General features: G+C 45.4%; 1 long non-coding RNA gene across 1 annotated transcript; it reads right to left on the bottom strand.

Annotated features, from left to right (window-relative positions):
- Positions 1 to 11,545: 11,545 nt before the first annotated feature.
- LOC307019037 lies at positions 11,546 to 15,347 on the bottom strand. The gene is made up of 2 exons (XR_013802566.1): positions 15,143 to 15,347; positions 11,546 to 11,840 (listed from the first exon to the last, which is right to left on the bottom strand). It is a non-coding gene; the product is annotated as an uncharacterized lncRNA (long non-coding RNA).
- Between the last annotated feature and the right edge of the window lie 1,038 nt (positions 15,348 to 16,385).

Here is a 16,385-nt window from a genome sequence, read left to right as displayed (position 1 = left end):
ATCGCGTCGGGCTCCTGATCAGCCTGTCGGTGTTCTGTTCCCCATAATGACCGCGTCGCTGCACATTATGCCTTACATATTATATAGAGTCATTATTCATTTGTTTTAAAGCAGGAGGCGGCGCGCAAAAGCTTGCCTCGGGGAGGGAGAAAAAGAGCCACAGCGGAGAATAAACAGAAGGGCAACGATGGCAACCATGGGCGGGAAGTCTTCTTTGCTGCTTTTGTGGCAGACTACAGCACCACTTACAGGCCTGGCATATGTACTACAGCGTCTCCAGCGCTTTCGAGCGGCAATGGCCAGCCGTGGCCCTGATAGGTGGAGAATTGACCACTAAGCGGAGCACCCCTTTTGTGACGTAGGAAATAATTCAAATCTGGATCAGTCTGTATCAGATCCGTTACAGCCCCTTTTTTTTTTTGGAGATTTGGGTATAGACGAAAAAAGAGAGGGTTGTATTTTCTGACACTTGGTGAGTTCCCTGACACACCGGGGAAAAGACGTACAAGAGTGCATTTTGCATGATAGGTCCCCTTTAAATTACACATACACTATATCAGGGGTCGGCAACCTTTTTGATATGAAGTGCCATTTAAAAAAAAAAATGTTATCAGTGTGCCGATGATCGAGAATTATCAATGGGGGGGGGGGGGGCCGTGAGCCTCGCTGCGGGGAAGCAGTATGTGGACCTGTCAACGAAACTTACACATTTACCACATTTAAATAATTGGGTTAAACGGCATAATAATAAGGACAATCGTCCGTTCTGTGATTCTCCAGAACACACATGTTATGATATTAGGGTCATGCAGAGTGAGATGAGATCGCTGTCCCTTTTAAGAGAGAGAGAGGGGTGTGGCTTGTGCATGTGTGTGTGTGGATGGCAGAGCGACAGTGAGGGAACGTGTGTATGTTTCTGGAAGTGAAACGAGGCAGCAGAAAAACAGAGGTCTGTGATGTATTTTGTGAAACAGAAGAACAAAATAAATAATAATAAATTCAACGGCCTCCCAAGAAGAGCTCGCCTCTCTCCAGTCATTTAAGCTAAAGTGGGTTATTGAACCTGAAGCTTGTTGCTTCTGCCCTCCTCGACTACGGTCTGGGAGCCGACAGGAAAGTTCAACACACAGATGGCCAGTCTGCCCCTTTGTAGCATGTTATTTCGATGAGCAGATCGCCACTGGGCTTTCAACTAAAGACACAGCCACGCAAAAACTGCGGCATTTGTACAGGTCCTTATGGGTATAGGCCTACTGCAATTTGTGAAGTGCTTTCCTCTGTGGTGAAACGATCAGCACTGCACCACGGAGGAAAGCGGCAGAAAGTCACCTGGAGTTAAAGAGAGCGCGGCTGCGTTGCGTGCATGGCTTCCTTCTGCAGGTAGACGCGCTCTGGCGGCGGTCTCGTTCAGGATCCGAAAATACAATTTAAATATTATTGCACACTTATTCCACTTATTCCTAGTGTGCCACTGGTTACGGTGCCGCGTCCAGGGGTTGCCGACCCCTGCACTATATAGACAAAAGTATTGGGTGACCTACACATTAAGACATCTGTGGGCCATCTAAGCTCATTTACAGATGGCCCTGAGCCCAATAGAGATTGCCCTGAAAAATGCACGTGGACGAAATGACGAACGAAGGGTTTGGGGGGCCTCCCCCTAGAACATTTAGATTTTTGCAGGTCTTAGATGCTGTCTGGTGCATTCTATAGACTGAATTATAAGATGAACCACCACAATATTACAATTTCAATTGTATTCTTCATTTAACTTGTTTGTGTTTGCTCGCTTGCATGCCCTGCATAGCTATAATAAATACTTAAGTTGTTGGTCAAGACACTTTCCATCTGTTGAAGGCAAATGCCTTCCCAGATGTAAAAAAGTAGAAAACATTACATGCAGTTATAACTGCCAAAACAAACATTATTTACGCTATTATGGCCCCTGTTAAAAATGTTTGTAATGTTATCTACTGTAAGTTGGTCGAAGGAATGCCTCCTCATCCAGAAGCTGACCGAGCAGACCCGAACAGCCGAGTGCATCCGCGAAGCACACACAATGGCGACGTCAGAGTTCCCGTTAGCAAGCAAATCTAAATCTCTTTGGTCAAAATGTCCGGTCAAAAATAATTTCCCTTTAGCGCAATACCGCGTCAGTTGCGCCAATTATGTGACAGACAAGAAGAGTATGTGACAGACAAGAATAGTCAATTCTAATGTGTAACACTTAATGTGGAGAAAGAGATGTGCTGTATGGGTTGATTGTGCGTTGATCTGTTGCTAATGCCTCAGCGTTCCGGTGGGCATGTAAACAAATGCATAATGCTGCGCTATACTTTGTGGCATCACCCAGTTGCATAGCGACACTTATTGTTTAGGTCACGGTGTCTTTTAATAAGCAGGTAGTCATATCATTAGCTAAAACTAGCTGGATCTGATCGATATGGACATAAACGCGAGTGAAGTCTAATCTGACGGGAGAGAGAGATCAGCTGCTGCTGACGAGTCGACACGCAGCTCTGCATGATCACATGCAGCGGTGAGCGGAACAAAACACACACTTCAGGTTAGAATATCACACGTAGCTATTTTAATTACCTCTCAAACTACCTAAACTAGTTCTAGATATGTTTAGTTTTACTGTCGGGTCACTCATTACTGGATCCGCGAGCTGCATGATACTGGTATAATAGATTGCCCGATCGGGCAACCAGCAGGTGAAGCTTCATGGCCCGAGCTAAATACTAGATGGCCCCGGGCCATCGGGCAGTCCTTAATGTCGAGCCCTGGTCCTTGGGAATCTTTGCCCATTCATCCAGAAGAGCATTAATGTCAGATACTGATGTTGGACGAGAAGGCCCTGGCTCGCAATCTCCGTTCTAGTTCATCCCAAAGGTGTTTAATGGGGTTGAGGTCAGGGCTCTGTGCGGGCCAGTCAAGTTCTTCCACACCAAACTCACCCAACCATGCCTTTATGGACCTTGCTTTGTGCACTGGGGCACAGTCATGCTGGAACAGAAAAGAAGAAGAAGAAGAAGAAACTTTATTAATCCCTTACAGGGAAATTTCTTTCCCCACTCACTCTGTTGTGTTTACACATATTACACACACAGGGGAGGATATACATGCACAAACACAGAGGATACACATGCACACACACAACCACATGCAGATAGGAGAGGTGGCAGAGCAGAGAGGCTGCCAGGTACCCGGTGCCAAGGGAGCAGCTTCAAGGTTTGGTGCCTTGCTCAAGGGCACCTCGGCAGTGGCCTTGGAGGTGAACTGGCACCTCTCCAGCTACCAGCTCACTCCGTCTTTTTTTGGTCCGATCGGGAAGTGAACCGGCAACCCTTCGGTTCCAAGACCAAGTCCCTACAGACTGAGCCACTGCCGCCTCAAAAGGGCCTTCCCCAAACTGTCTCCACAAAGTTGGAAGCCTAGAATTGTTAAGAAACCCCTTCACTGGGACTAAGGGCACTAGGCCGACCCCAGAAAAACAACCCATAGCATTATCCCTCCTCCACCAAACTTTACAATGTAGTCAGGCAGGTAATGTTCTCCTGGCATTCACCAAACCCAGACTGGTCCATCAGAGGACAGATAGAGAAGCGTGATTGGTCACTCCACAGAACATGTTTCCACTGCTCCAGAGTCCAGTGGCTTTACACCACCCCATCCGACGCTTGGCATTGTGCTTGGTGATGTAAGGCCTGCATGCAGCTGCTCAGCCATGAAAACCCATGCCATGAAGCTCCCGGCGCACACAGTTTTGGTGCTGATAGTAATGCCATGCCATGGCTAGGTGCTTGATTTTATACACCTGTGGCAATTTGACTGAAACACCTGAAGTCTTACCTTAAAGAACTCATTATACCCTACTGTCCTATTAGGGCATTGCGTTCCAAGAATGCAGGGTTGTTGGTTGTTCCTAGAGTCTCTAAAAGTACAATGGGAGCCAGAGCCTTTTCTTATCAAGCTCCACTTTTGTGGAATCAGCTTCCAGTTTGTGTTCGGGCGGCAGACAGCCTATCCGTTTTTAAGAGTACGCTTAAGACCTTCCTTTTTGATAAAGCAATCTAATAAGAGTGCATTGACGTAGACACGTTGTGTCTCTTCACCTATACATTTTAGTTCTTACTCTTTCACTTAAATCCTAAAAACTTAGATCTTATATTTAAAACTTTATCCAAACCTTTCCCCTCTATGACCTCTCGAGGTTTATTTGAGGGTAACAGGTTGCAGAGAACGCCTAGCCCGGCCGGAGAGTGTGGAACGTAGTCACTGACCCACTCCTACCTCTGACAAATTCAGGTTCCAGTGGGGACCTTTTTCCCTGCGTGTGCCTCTCCACCTCTGTTTCCTACTTCTTACTTGCTACCCTTTTCCCTCAACCTATCCTAAGGGAGTGCATGTATTTAGACACGTTAGTTTAGCTGCTATAGGCTTGGACTGTTGGGGGGGCACCTTACTCCGTCTTTCTGGCTGTTTGTACCTGTGTACTCTCATGTTCTGATTAACCCAGCTTCACCCAAATCTCTTTTTTGTGTCCATATATATGCCGGGATCCTGAGTCGAGGCTAATCCTGTTGCTGTGGTCGTGTGTTATGGATCCTCTATCCTGAGCACTGGAGTCCTGGACTTCGAGTCGTGGCTGAACCTGTCTCTGCGGTCCTGCCAGACTCTCACCATACTACTTCCCTGATGGCTCCCACAAGATTGCTGACATCCTCGTGGATTCATCTTCTTATTATAGACACATGTATTTCCAAACATTTGGACTACCTATGTTGCAAATGTATTATCTTTTCAATTTACACACGGCATCTATTGCACGTCTGTCCGTCCTGGGAGAGGGATCCCTCCTCTGTTGCTCTCCCTGAGGTTTCTCCCATTTTTCCCTTTAAACTGTGGGGTTTTCTCTGGAAGTTTTTCCTTGTACGATGTGAGGGTCTAAGGACAGAGGGTGTCGTATTGTCATACTGATATTCTGTACAAACTGTGAAGTCCACTGAGACAAATGTAACATTTGTGATATTGGGCTATATAAATAAACATTGATTGATTGATTGATTGATTAAAATGAAACTCTAAAAATGTATACTGTACTTTGACTCCAAACTAAACAATTAAACTTGGTTTGGTTTCTGCTATTTTAATCTCAATCCACACACTTGCGTTAATTCTAAATCACTTCTATTGGTGGTTTTGTGCACTGCCCATGTTTTGTGTCCCTGCCAGAAAGTTTGAACATTCAGCTATGTGATGTGGTGTTGGTGGTGTGAAATACTGCAGCGCATATATAATTTAAGCTTTCTTTTAAACCTCTGTCAAGCAGCTGTTTTTCAATGGATAACATTAAAGTCTTAAAAGGCCTTTTGGTCTTTTTGGCCTCTTAGATAATAACATCCATACCCTTTATTCTGAAATTGGCCAACCATTCATTTGACATTTCTAACTTCACACCTCATACAAATGTATCACGGATAAGCAAATGTATAATCTAAGTGGATACACCTTTTTAGTATATTTAATCTACATTTCTAAACAATTAGAAATACATACAGTATATATTTTTTATCTGTCAGTGGTTGAAAGTGAAGCAGGTTCTGAGTATTGTAGATAACTACAAACCATTAAACGGTTCTGTTCTGTTTCAATGTATGCCATGCAAACCTATTAACCTTGTAATAATGATTAGACATCCTATTGGTTGCATTTCCGGTCAAATGTAAAATGCACTTTAGTTAAATTTGGCTTTAAATTCCCAGACTTCTTTTGAAGTTACGATTACAAGATGGGTAATTAAACCTCACCCTTTGGCATTCCTCTGCAAGCCCAAACATGACTTAGACAGCTATTGATTCAGTTAACATTTCAACTATTCAAGTTAACCTTTAAGGTCTAACAGAGGACCATCCCATAACAAATACAACCCACCCGACACCCCCCAAGTGTCTAAAGTCAGGCCAGCCCTCTCCCTGAGGCATCCCCAGCGACCACTGTAATTCGATCTCAGGGTGTTAGTGTGTGCTCTCAACCGCATCAGCATATGGAAAGTAGGTCTTTACTTAAAGTAATCTTGAGGCTCCCTTCTCGTGGCGACTGCGTTTTTCACCACGCTCTGATGACTGTCAAATGTTTAGACTTGCAGTGACAGCTTCACCCTGCGACCAGAGTGACCTGTGACCTCTGAGGAATGGACAAGCCTGGAAACAAAAACACAGGCCTTTTGTGCGGGTCAAGGGAAAACATCTGCTGGGCTGAGAACAAGGGGAGAAGAGGGGGATTAACTCACTGAGATTCATCATTCTGTCTTTTCAGCCACCTCTGATGGTGACGGGAGCATGCAGAAAGCCACTGTACATCACATAATTATGACACAAATCCCCCTTGCTTTACCCCTTAATGCCCCTGCTGCCTTTTGGCTGAGTAGAGAGTCTTTTTTTTTATTTTTAAAGCTGATAAATACAATATGAGGGAGAATGTCTTTGATGCGAATGCTGAAGTCTTTCTTATCACACCACCACAGGAGCCACTGGTCACAGCCAGCCTTTCTTTTTAAGATTTAAGCCTGAATAAATGATCTGAGAGGATTGCACATCAGTGTCTGCTGAGAAGTTCATTTGAGCAATTCTGCCTTTGATATCCTCATGCATTGTCATGATAAATGAGCATCTGCATTTTTTAACCCCACCGAAACCGTACAGTATCATTTTAATCCTCCAGCGGGTTGTAGTCCACAGACAACAAACGACAGCATTTCCACGCTCTCTCTACTTACACACACTCTGCCAATGCAGCTATTTAGCACCATATTGTTTATTTTTCTTTGTTCTGTCTGATGGTGGACTCAGGTATTTACCACTTCCCCTCAGTGAGCTCTTAGTAACAGAGGCCTCTTTCTTCAGGCTAGCCATCTGATATAGCACACGACTGTGATCCGGGTAACCAGATCCTTCACCAATTAGCCAAACATCTCTGGAGGGAAACCTCAAAGTGTGATTCTACGTGTTATTCAGGCGTTATCATCAGGAGGCTTGATGTTCAGTGAGGGCAGGTGAAACAATATGGCAGGTGGGAGGAGTGAAAAATGCTGGAGTAAGAGGAAAACGGAGAAATGATGCCTCAATTAAACTGATAGTTAGACAAGACATTGTAGGAGAAACATATTGAGCAGTTGCCAGGCAACCAGCAGAGAGTTTAAAGGTTATTGCTCCCGGCTGACAAACAGCTAATGTAAAAACAGCCAATGAGTTGTACGCTTTTTATACAGTTTTTCAGATGAATAATGGTTCAGACACAACATGTTTAGTAGAGCTGCATTTGGCCGACTCTGTTCCTTGTTGAAATAGGCGTCTCGATAAACCATAATATTTTTAAAATAACTATTGATCATGTTAATATCTCACATTATTATAACATTGTGTAAATAATCCAGTGCAGCTTGAATTGTTTGTTTCTTTACATTCACACATTGTCTTCAACTCATCCACAAATTAGTGTAATTCATCGCCAAAAAAAGACAATCAAACAAAGCTACATTTGAAAACATTGTTTCTATTTCCTTCTTTTTCTATAGATATACCAATAATATTGTTATTATGAATTCTCTTGGGCAGGATAATTGTGTGAAAATCTGAAATCATGACAGCGCTTCTGAGGACGGAGCCATGCTAGTTGTAGGCTATCCCTCTGTTTCTATTCTTTGTGCTAAGATAACTGGCTACGGTGGTACCACGTTTTTCGCTAGCTCTTGGTATGAAGAGTATTTCCTACAATGTAAAACTCTTTATTATTAAAAAGTTTATATTCAGCCAGGTAAGACCTCTGTAAGATTACATTTTTTATACCTGGAAATTTGTTCTTGTTCTAACAATTCAGGAACATCGACTGTATGTTAGACTTGTCCCATCAAATATTGAACACAAATAATGTGATCTAAATAGTCAAATGCATGAATAAGTAGCTTGATGTATACAGGACACGCTGTTTATATTATCCCCCATGTGCTACCATATTGATACTGCACTTATTTGTGGAATCTTTATTGACGTAGATTCATTTATTAATAAGTGGAACGTTATCAGTCTTTGGCTGCAGTTATATTTATCCCCACCAGGTGACAGTGTTTCATGACAATTAATGCGGTGTGTGTGTCTTTTTCTTGAGTATGGCATTCAGACTGTTCACTCAGTGTTCCAGTCCAAATTTTTCATGATTACTATCATTATTATAATGTTTTAAATTACGCATGTTGTGTTTAAAATAGCAAAAATCTGATTACAGAGCATCTGCATGTAAACTGGAGTTTTACAGTTACCACGTCACAGCAGAAAATACGAATGATAATTATATTAAGAATAATCATATTTTTTTCAATTAACTCCACTCTTAATTCCTGGTAAACAAATAACCAGTGCAGTTGTTCTCAGGTTTCTAACCGATCTCTTTAAAACATTAATCTACAAAGTTACTGGTTGCTTGTTCATCCTTTCTCTCCCTTTTTCAATTTTGGTTTTCTATTGAAAGGTGCACACTTTGATGTTTGCTGAATATATATTGTTTACATGTTAAAAAGTGATTGCCACTCAAACATTTAATTTAATTTTTTTAGGAATTTGGTGCATGACAAGCTGAAATATGATTGTGAGGAACATCTAGTTCTTACTAAACATAGAGAAGCCAAATCAGGCCAAGACAATCTCAACAGAGATCTTCAGCTGACAGGAAAAAAATCCCTGTAAACACTTCAGGTTGCTTTGTGTCTAACAGAACACTCTAAACATTGCCAACACAATAGAGATGTGTTGCCTCACTACGTGTTCCAGTAAATGTGGTAATCTGTGACACCCAGAGGCCGCTGCACTTTCTGTGATAACTGTTTCGCTTCAGCCACAGCAGCAGATGCTACACCGTCAGTGGCTGGGTGGTGGGAGTGGTACAGCTTGGCTTGCCAAATTAAGCTGCTTCATACCCACATGGGCAGCTTTTGATAAGTTTTTTTTGCAAAACAACAAACCGTATTAGGGTTGTTTGTAAATATTTGGTTCTCAAAAAATAACAAAATAATGTATTTGCTTGACGATGTTGAATATATCCAGTACTGATCTTTTATTAACAATTCACACCAATCGACACCGACTGTTGTGTCGCCTCACCTCTCTGCGTTTTGGCCATGTGTCGCACTGGAACACACCGCAAAGACTTGAGCCGACGGCCAAGAAGCACGTACGAACTGCGCATGCGTGAGTGGCAATAACTCTCCTTACCAGTAGGCGGCGGTAGTGTGTATTCGTCATTCAAAAGAGGCAACAACCGGAAGACAGACTGCGTGGTAACCGAGAGAAGAAGAACAGACTGCGTGATATAAACAAACAATAGCGTGTGCGTTCCATTTTCACTCTACAACGAGAAGCTCATGGGGCTTACCCGAACCTGTGTCGAGAGCTGGAGTTAAACGAAATCTCAGATTTGCCTTCTTAAGTTTGTTTGGGTCCCTCACTTCCGTTTAGCTTCTCATGCACTGATTCGCTAGCTGAACAGCCAATCAGAGTGATTTCTTTTGCCGACTGTCAGTCGGCCAAAGGCAGTCGGCAAAAGAAATCACATCACAATCAAATCACAGTTTTCGGCCGAAAAGGCCTCGGTACGGCTGAAAAGACCCTACAGTGCAGGACACAACAATCTGAGTAGGGCGTGTCGGCCTGACGCCCACCAACGCCGATAATTGTCCTGGTGTGTCTGTGCCTTTAGTTACATACTAAAAGTACATTTGTATTTTTAGAATTTTAGTCAACTGAGCCTTTAACACAATTTGCAATGCAAAAGAGCTTTTTACTATTTCATCGGTGTCTTATGGTTGAGGGGCGCACATTTCTAGCCTCTTCCACCTCAAAGTGCAGTAGAGCACAGTTGATGTGCACATTGGAATAACAGTGCTACCATCCTTTGCACAGGATACACTTTCTATACTGATATATCCGTTCCAGGACCAGACTTGTTTTTGGAGTAGAGATGGGTGAGTCCTGATTCATCCGGATCATTGACCCTGATCCTAGTAATGAGCTGGTCGTGACGAGTCTCCCCTCTCGATTAACCCGAGTCCTTTGAGTCCTACACCTGGTGACGTACACATTAAAACTATAAATTGCATCACTCGCTACTCTCCTTATAACATGTAAAATCACATTACAATGTTCCCCAGTCCATCTGCCTACCCTTTAGCAAGTAAGATAGCTGCCAGAAGTTATTGTTTGGCTCAGGGGAGTGGACGCGGATCAGTGAAACTTCCTGCAGACTTGTGCGGACTCAGAGCCGTAACTGTAGCAGATCCAGAGATTCAGAGATCCAGGCAGACTCATCATGCACGAGTCAACATCCAGACTCAGTTTCGCAAATCCTGACTCACTGAATCATGGGAACTTCCTTCACTTCCTGCAGACTCGTGGGGACTCAGAGCCGTAACTGCATAGTAGCAGATCCATAGATCCAGACTCGTCATGCACGAGCATAGCAACGGGAACTGGGAAGTCATTTTACTTAGGGGGTGCGGACAAAAGTGGGGAGAGATTTCAACAGTAACATGTCGTTTTTCAAATGTTCACCAATCGCAGCCCCGCCTCCAGCACCCCTACTTCCCGCGGCTATTGTGCACGAGTCAACAGCAGACTCAGAGATTCACAAATCCTGACTCACTGTGCAAAACATAGCAGACTTGTGCAGACTCAGAGCCGTAACCGTATAGCAGCAGATCCAGAGATCCAGCAGACTCGTCGTCATGCACGAGTCAACAGCAGACTCAGATTCGCCAAATGATTTTTTTTGCGATCAACATTTTTTATTAAAGCAAAAGACACTGTGTAGCAGAGGTTAATGTAACGTTAGTTTAATATGCTCGTGAAATGCAACAACCTTTCGGTTTCACCGGTAGGATTTATACACTCTTGGTGATGCTGAATCAAAGGACTTGTATGATCTGGATCTCTTCAATGACTGACTCAGAGTCCGTAAAAGGATTCGGATTTTCCAACTCTATTTTGGAAGTACCTCAAAGTGTTACCCCTAGATTCCACCGGGTCCGTCTGCATCGCGGCCGCGGTGTTCGAAAAGATCGCGGCCACTCTAGTCAATGGGTGCTATTCCACCAGACGTGCCGCGTTACGGCTCAGAAATGCCCCAGAAGCTTCTCGCCGCTGGGCTCCGCTCGAAAAAGGACTCAAGTCTATTTTTCAACGCAACGCAACGCAACGCGTTGCAGAGGCGGCAGGCAGGAAGTGGATCGGTGACAGCATCCGGTCCATCCCCCAAATAAACTAATTTGCAGACCCTATAGAAATGCCAGCTTTCTCCTCCGGTTTACAGGCACTGTGTAAATTATATACAGTATATAGAATAATTATGATGGCATTTTTTTTTACCACTAAAATACAACACATCTTTGATTCATGCCGTTTATAACTGGAATATTACATGTATTATTAACTTTGTGTTACGAACTCAGACACTTAAGATGTAGGACCCAATGGCACGACCCGGGAGACAGAGGTAAAGTATTTGTTAGATACTTTATTTTCCAATACAGCAGTGAACAACAAAAAAGGGTAACTATCAATCTCTATTCGAGATGACAAAAATAGCGAACAAAAACTGAAAGCGCTCACGTAGTGAGGAATGAAACTTTTCACGAGCACAAGAAACATCAACTTGACCATAGCATAAGACAATACGAACTGACAAAGAACACTGTGAGACAGGTGAATTTAAGCACAGGGTAATGAGAACCAGGTGAGACCAATCAGGGACTGACGCTGATGAGCACAGGGTGAAAACCATCAGGAAGTCTGAAATGAGAGAAAGCAAACAAACATGAATCTCTCTAGCATTTCTGTCGGTACACAACAGTACCCCCCCTCCCCTCTAGGGCCAACTCCTGATGGCCCAGGCTGATTGTAAAAGTCGTGGATAAGAGTCTTGTCTACGATAAATGAAGAAGCTACCCAGCTTCTAGCCTCAGAACCATAACCCTTCCAGTCTACCAGGAATTGCTTCCCCCTCCCCCTATTACGGACCTCCAGTAGCTTACGGACCTTGTAAACCTCACCCCCTTCAAAGAACTGGGGTGGTGGAGGGGGCTTGGAGGCGGGAACAAGTGTGCTCACACACCGGCTTGATCTTACTGACGTGAAACGTTGGATGAACTCTCATAGTTCTGGGGAGTTGCAAGCGTACAGACACCGGGTTGATGACTCTGGACACCGGAAAATGACCCACAAATCTTGGAGCCAGTTTCTTTGAGGCAACATGGAGTGGTAAATCCTTAGTGGAAAGCAAAACTTTTTGGCCTGGACTGTAGGAGGGAGCGACCCTACGATGGACGTCTGCAACAGCCTTCATCCGAGCTGAATTTCGGAGAAGAGACTGGCGAGCAACGTCTGATCATGGCATGAGCCAATGGAACCATCACCTCTTCCTCGTTGTTAGGGAAAAGCGGAGGCTGGAAACCATTGACACAATGGAATGGAGAGAGACCTGTGGCTGCCGTAGGAAGAGTATTGTGGGCAAACTCGACCCATGTGAGGTGGTCACTCCAGGTGGTCTGGTTCCGGGAGACGAGACAACGTAGCATAGTCTCTAGTTCTTGGTTCAGACGCTCCGACTGTCCATTTGACTGAGGGTGATATCCTGATGACAAGCTGACGGTGGCACCTATGAGTCGAAAAAACTCCTTCCAGAAACCGGAAATGAATTGTGGACCCCTTTCGGAAACAATGTCATCAGGGAATCCATGGATCCTGAATACGTGTTTCATCATGACCTCTGCGGTGACTTTGGAAGAGGGAAGCTTGGTCAATGGGATGAAGTGAGCCATCTTTGAAAATCGATCCACCACTGTTAGGACCGTAGTCTTGCCTCTGGATGAAGGAAATCCTATCACAAAATCCATCGAAATGTGTGACCAAGGACGTTGGGGAATCGGCAGCAGCAAGCCCATCTTGACTTGAGATGAGGTCTTATTACACGCACAAACCGGACAAGCCGCTACGTACTCCACCAGATCCTTCCTCATGGCTGGCCACCAGAAACGTTGTTGAACCCTGAACATTGTCCTTGTTACTCCCGGATGGCACGAAAGCACAGATGAGTGAGCCCAGTGGATGACCCTGGAGTGAAGAGCCTCAGGAACAAACAGCAGATTGTTGGGACACTCGCTAGGTGCTGGATTCATTCCATTCGCCTTTTTAACTTCCAACTCCACTTGCCAGGAAAAGGCTCCGATCACGCGGTTAAGCAGAAGGGTGGTTTTGGGCTCTACCGCAAGTGGTTCTGGATCGTAAAGACGAGACGAAGCATCAGGTTTTTGATTCTGAGACCCGGGACGAAAGGAGAGTGTGAAGTTGAATCTACTAAATGATAGTGTCCATCTGGCCTGACGGAAGTTGAGACGTTTAGCCTTTCGTATATATTCCAGATTCTTGTGATCTGTCCAGACTAAAAACGGCTGCTCTGCACCCTCTAGCCAGTGTCTCCATTCCTCGAGGGCAGCTTTTACAGCTAACAGTTCCTTGTTTCCCACGTCATGATTCCGCTCTGCCGTAGTCAACTTCCGCGATAGGTAAACACATGGATGCATTTTGTTGTCTTCTGCAGAACGTTGAGACAGTACTCCTCCAATTCCCTCATTGGAAGCATCAACCTCGACCATAAACTGGCGCTGGGGATCTGGAATGGTGAGTATGGGAGCTGATGTGAATCTCTGAGGCGTTGGAAAGCGAAGTCCGCCTGGGGAGTCCACTTGAAGGGAACCTTAGGAGAAGTCAGAACATGCAGAGGGGCAGCAACAGAACTGCAATTCCTAATAAACTTCCTACAGATGTTAGCAAACCCTAAAAACTGCTGAACTTTCTTCCTGTAGTCTGGTGTGGGCCACTGGGATACTGCACTGATTTTAGCAGGATCCATTTGCATATGATTAGGTGAGATTATGTATCCTAAGAAAGACACCTCTTCTGTGTGGAACTCACACTTCTCTGCCTTCACATATAGCTGATGCTCCAGCAGTTTCTGCAAAACCTGGCAGACATGGTTAACATGAGATTTTGCGTCTGGGGAGAAAATCAGAATATCATCCAGATACACAAACACTGAAATATTCAAAAATTCCCACAAAACCTCATTCACAAAAGCTTGAAACACAGCCGGTGCATTGCATAGTCCAAAAGGCATTACTAGGTACTCATAATGACCACTCTGAGTGTTGAATCCTGTCTTCCACTCATCCCCTTTTCTTATTCTAACCAATTGATAAGCATTTCTTAAATCTAACTTGGTGAATATCTTGGCAGTTTGAAGCAGTTCAAAAGCAGATGACATGAGTGGCAGAGGATAGCGGTTTTTCACCGTAATGTCATTTAGTGGACTGTAGTCTATGCAAGGTCTCAGAGAACAGTCTTTCTTTCCCACAAAAAAAAAATCCCGCTCCGGCTGGAGAAGATGAAGGACGGATAATCCCTGATTTGAGTGAAGAGGAGATGTATTCTTCCATTGCTGCTCTTTCAGGTCTCGAAATCGAGTAAAGTCTCCCCTTGGGAATGGGGGCTCCCGGTAAGAGATCAATGGGACAGTCAAAATCTCGGTGAGGAGGTAGCGACAGGGCTTTGGACTTGTTAAAGACTTCCTTTAAATCATGGTAACAGGGAGGTACCTTCTGTAGATCAGGATAGTCAGGGTGATCTATACTGTTTCTACTAGAGTCTGTTGTTGCATTAACAGGTTGCGAAAGTTTACACCTGCCCATACAATCATCTCCCCATTCCTTAATTTTCCCTGAACGCCAGTCAATGTGAGGATTGTGGGTCTTCAGCCATGGAAACCCCAAAATAATCGGGTGCTGAGCCGACTCAATAATATGAAATTGCATGCTCTCGGTATGGTCCTTATTCACAGTAATCTGAATGGGCTCAGTACAATGGTTAACTGTGAACAACAAGCGGCCGTCTAAGGCACTGGCATTAATAGGAAAAGATAGCGGAACAGTCTTTATCTCTAGCTGATTTACTACACCCCAGTCCATAAGGCTTTCGTCAGCCCCTGAGTCTCTTAACACACCCTGGTCAATGGTCTGATTGTTAATACAAATGTTTACCTGAGTAACAGGTCGAGGAGGGAAGTCTGCGGGAAACTTGCTCACCAGCGCCCTCCTCTTGACTGGTGAGCACGATCTTTTCCCGGCCATGAAGCGAGTTGATGATCCGGCTGGCTGCAGTAGAAACAACAACCCTCCCGCAGACGGCGCTGCCTCTCCTCCAGAGAAAGCCTGGTTCTTCCCAGCTGCATGGGTTCACCGGAGTCATTCGTGAAGAAACACACTCCTCAATGTCAGTTTCGGTGATTTATTGACAAGGATGACGACACCCTAAAACAGAATAATGCAGCAAGATAAGCTGACAAAGTATTACATCCATGCAATTCAATCAACACAAATATATACCACGAAACAGAGTATAGTAGTATAATAGTATAATATATATATAGTATAATATATGGTATAATATAATAGTGGAAACAGTCTTACATGAATGAGTGGACGAACGTCTCAACTCGAGGCGGAGTGCATGAACAATGTTTGAACTAAAATGGCCGCTCGGCACTTCCGGGTCAGAGCACGGCATAACCGGGCAGCGACAGAAGTGACACTGCCCTCTAGTGGCCGGCGATAAACTCTTCATCCCCCCCAGACCGGAAAGCTATGGGCCGGAATAGGTTAACGGTCTACATCCCGTATCCAGCTGCCAGACTCGGGCTCGTAACGTGCAGGCGGCCTCCTCAAGCGGCCCGGCCGAGTCGGCTGGGGCAGCGTCGGCGGCGACTGCGGCACCGGGAGCGGTGCACCCAGGAAGGCACCCGTAGTAACAGCGAGGTCAGAGGACGCCCCATCAGCAGGCGTCGGTGGGGAAGCGCCAATAGCCGAGTCGCGGGGCCCGACAGCCGGCCGCTGAGCAATCCCCTGGGGCGTCCCAGCCCGGGTGGATAGGTGGGGGCTGATGACCCAGGGCAGCGGGCGGCGGCGACGGCGCAGCCGACTGCTCGCGGGCGCAGGGTGTGGCCGGCGTGTAGGCACGGAGGAACCGCCGGTTGCGCAGTGTCAGACGTCCCGAACCGTCAACCCTGACCCGATACTGGTCGTGGCCCGGCGACTCCACCACGATCCCCGACCTGTCCCATTTGTGGGGGCTCGGGCCTTGCTGGTTCTGGAGGAATACCCTTTCGCCGAGTGCCAATGGGCGGAGCGGTCTCGAGTGAGTCCCCAGAGACTCGGTGGTACGGGACATACGGGTCCGAAGGGCGTCCTCCTTCGCCGCCCATGCCTCGCGCCATAGCAGGCGGAT

The sequence above is a fragment of the Notothenia rossii genome (genome assembly GCF_949606895.1).
Source record: "Notothenia rossii genome assembly, chromosome: 9".
Lineage (NCBI taxonomy): Eukaryota > Metazoa > Chordata > Actinopteri > Perciformes > Nototheniidae > Notothenia > Notothenia rossii.
The sequence above is the reverse complement of the archived record's forward strand: the minus strand, read 5'-3'. Positions and strand labels throughout refer to the sequence as shown.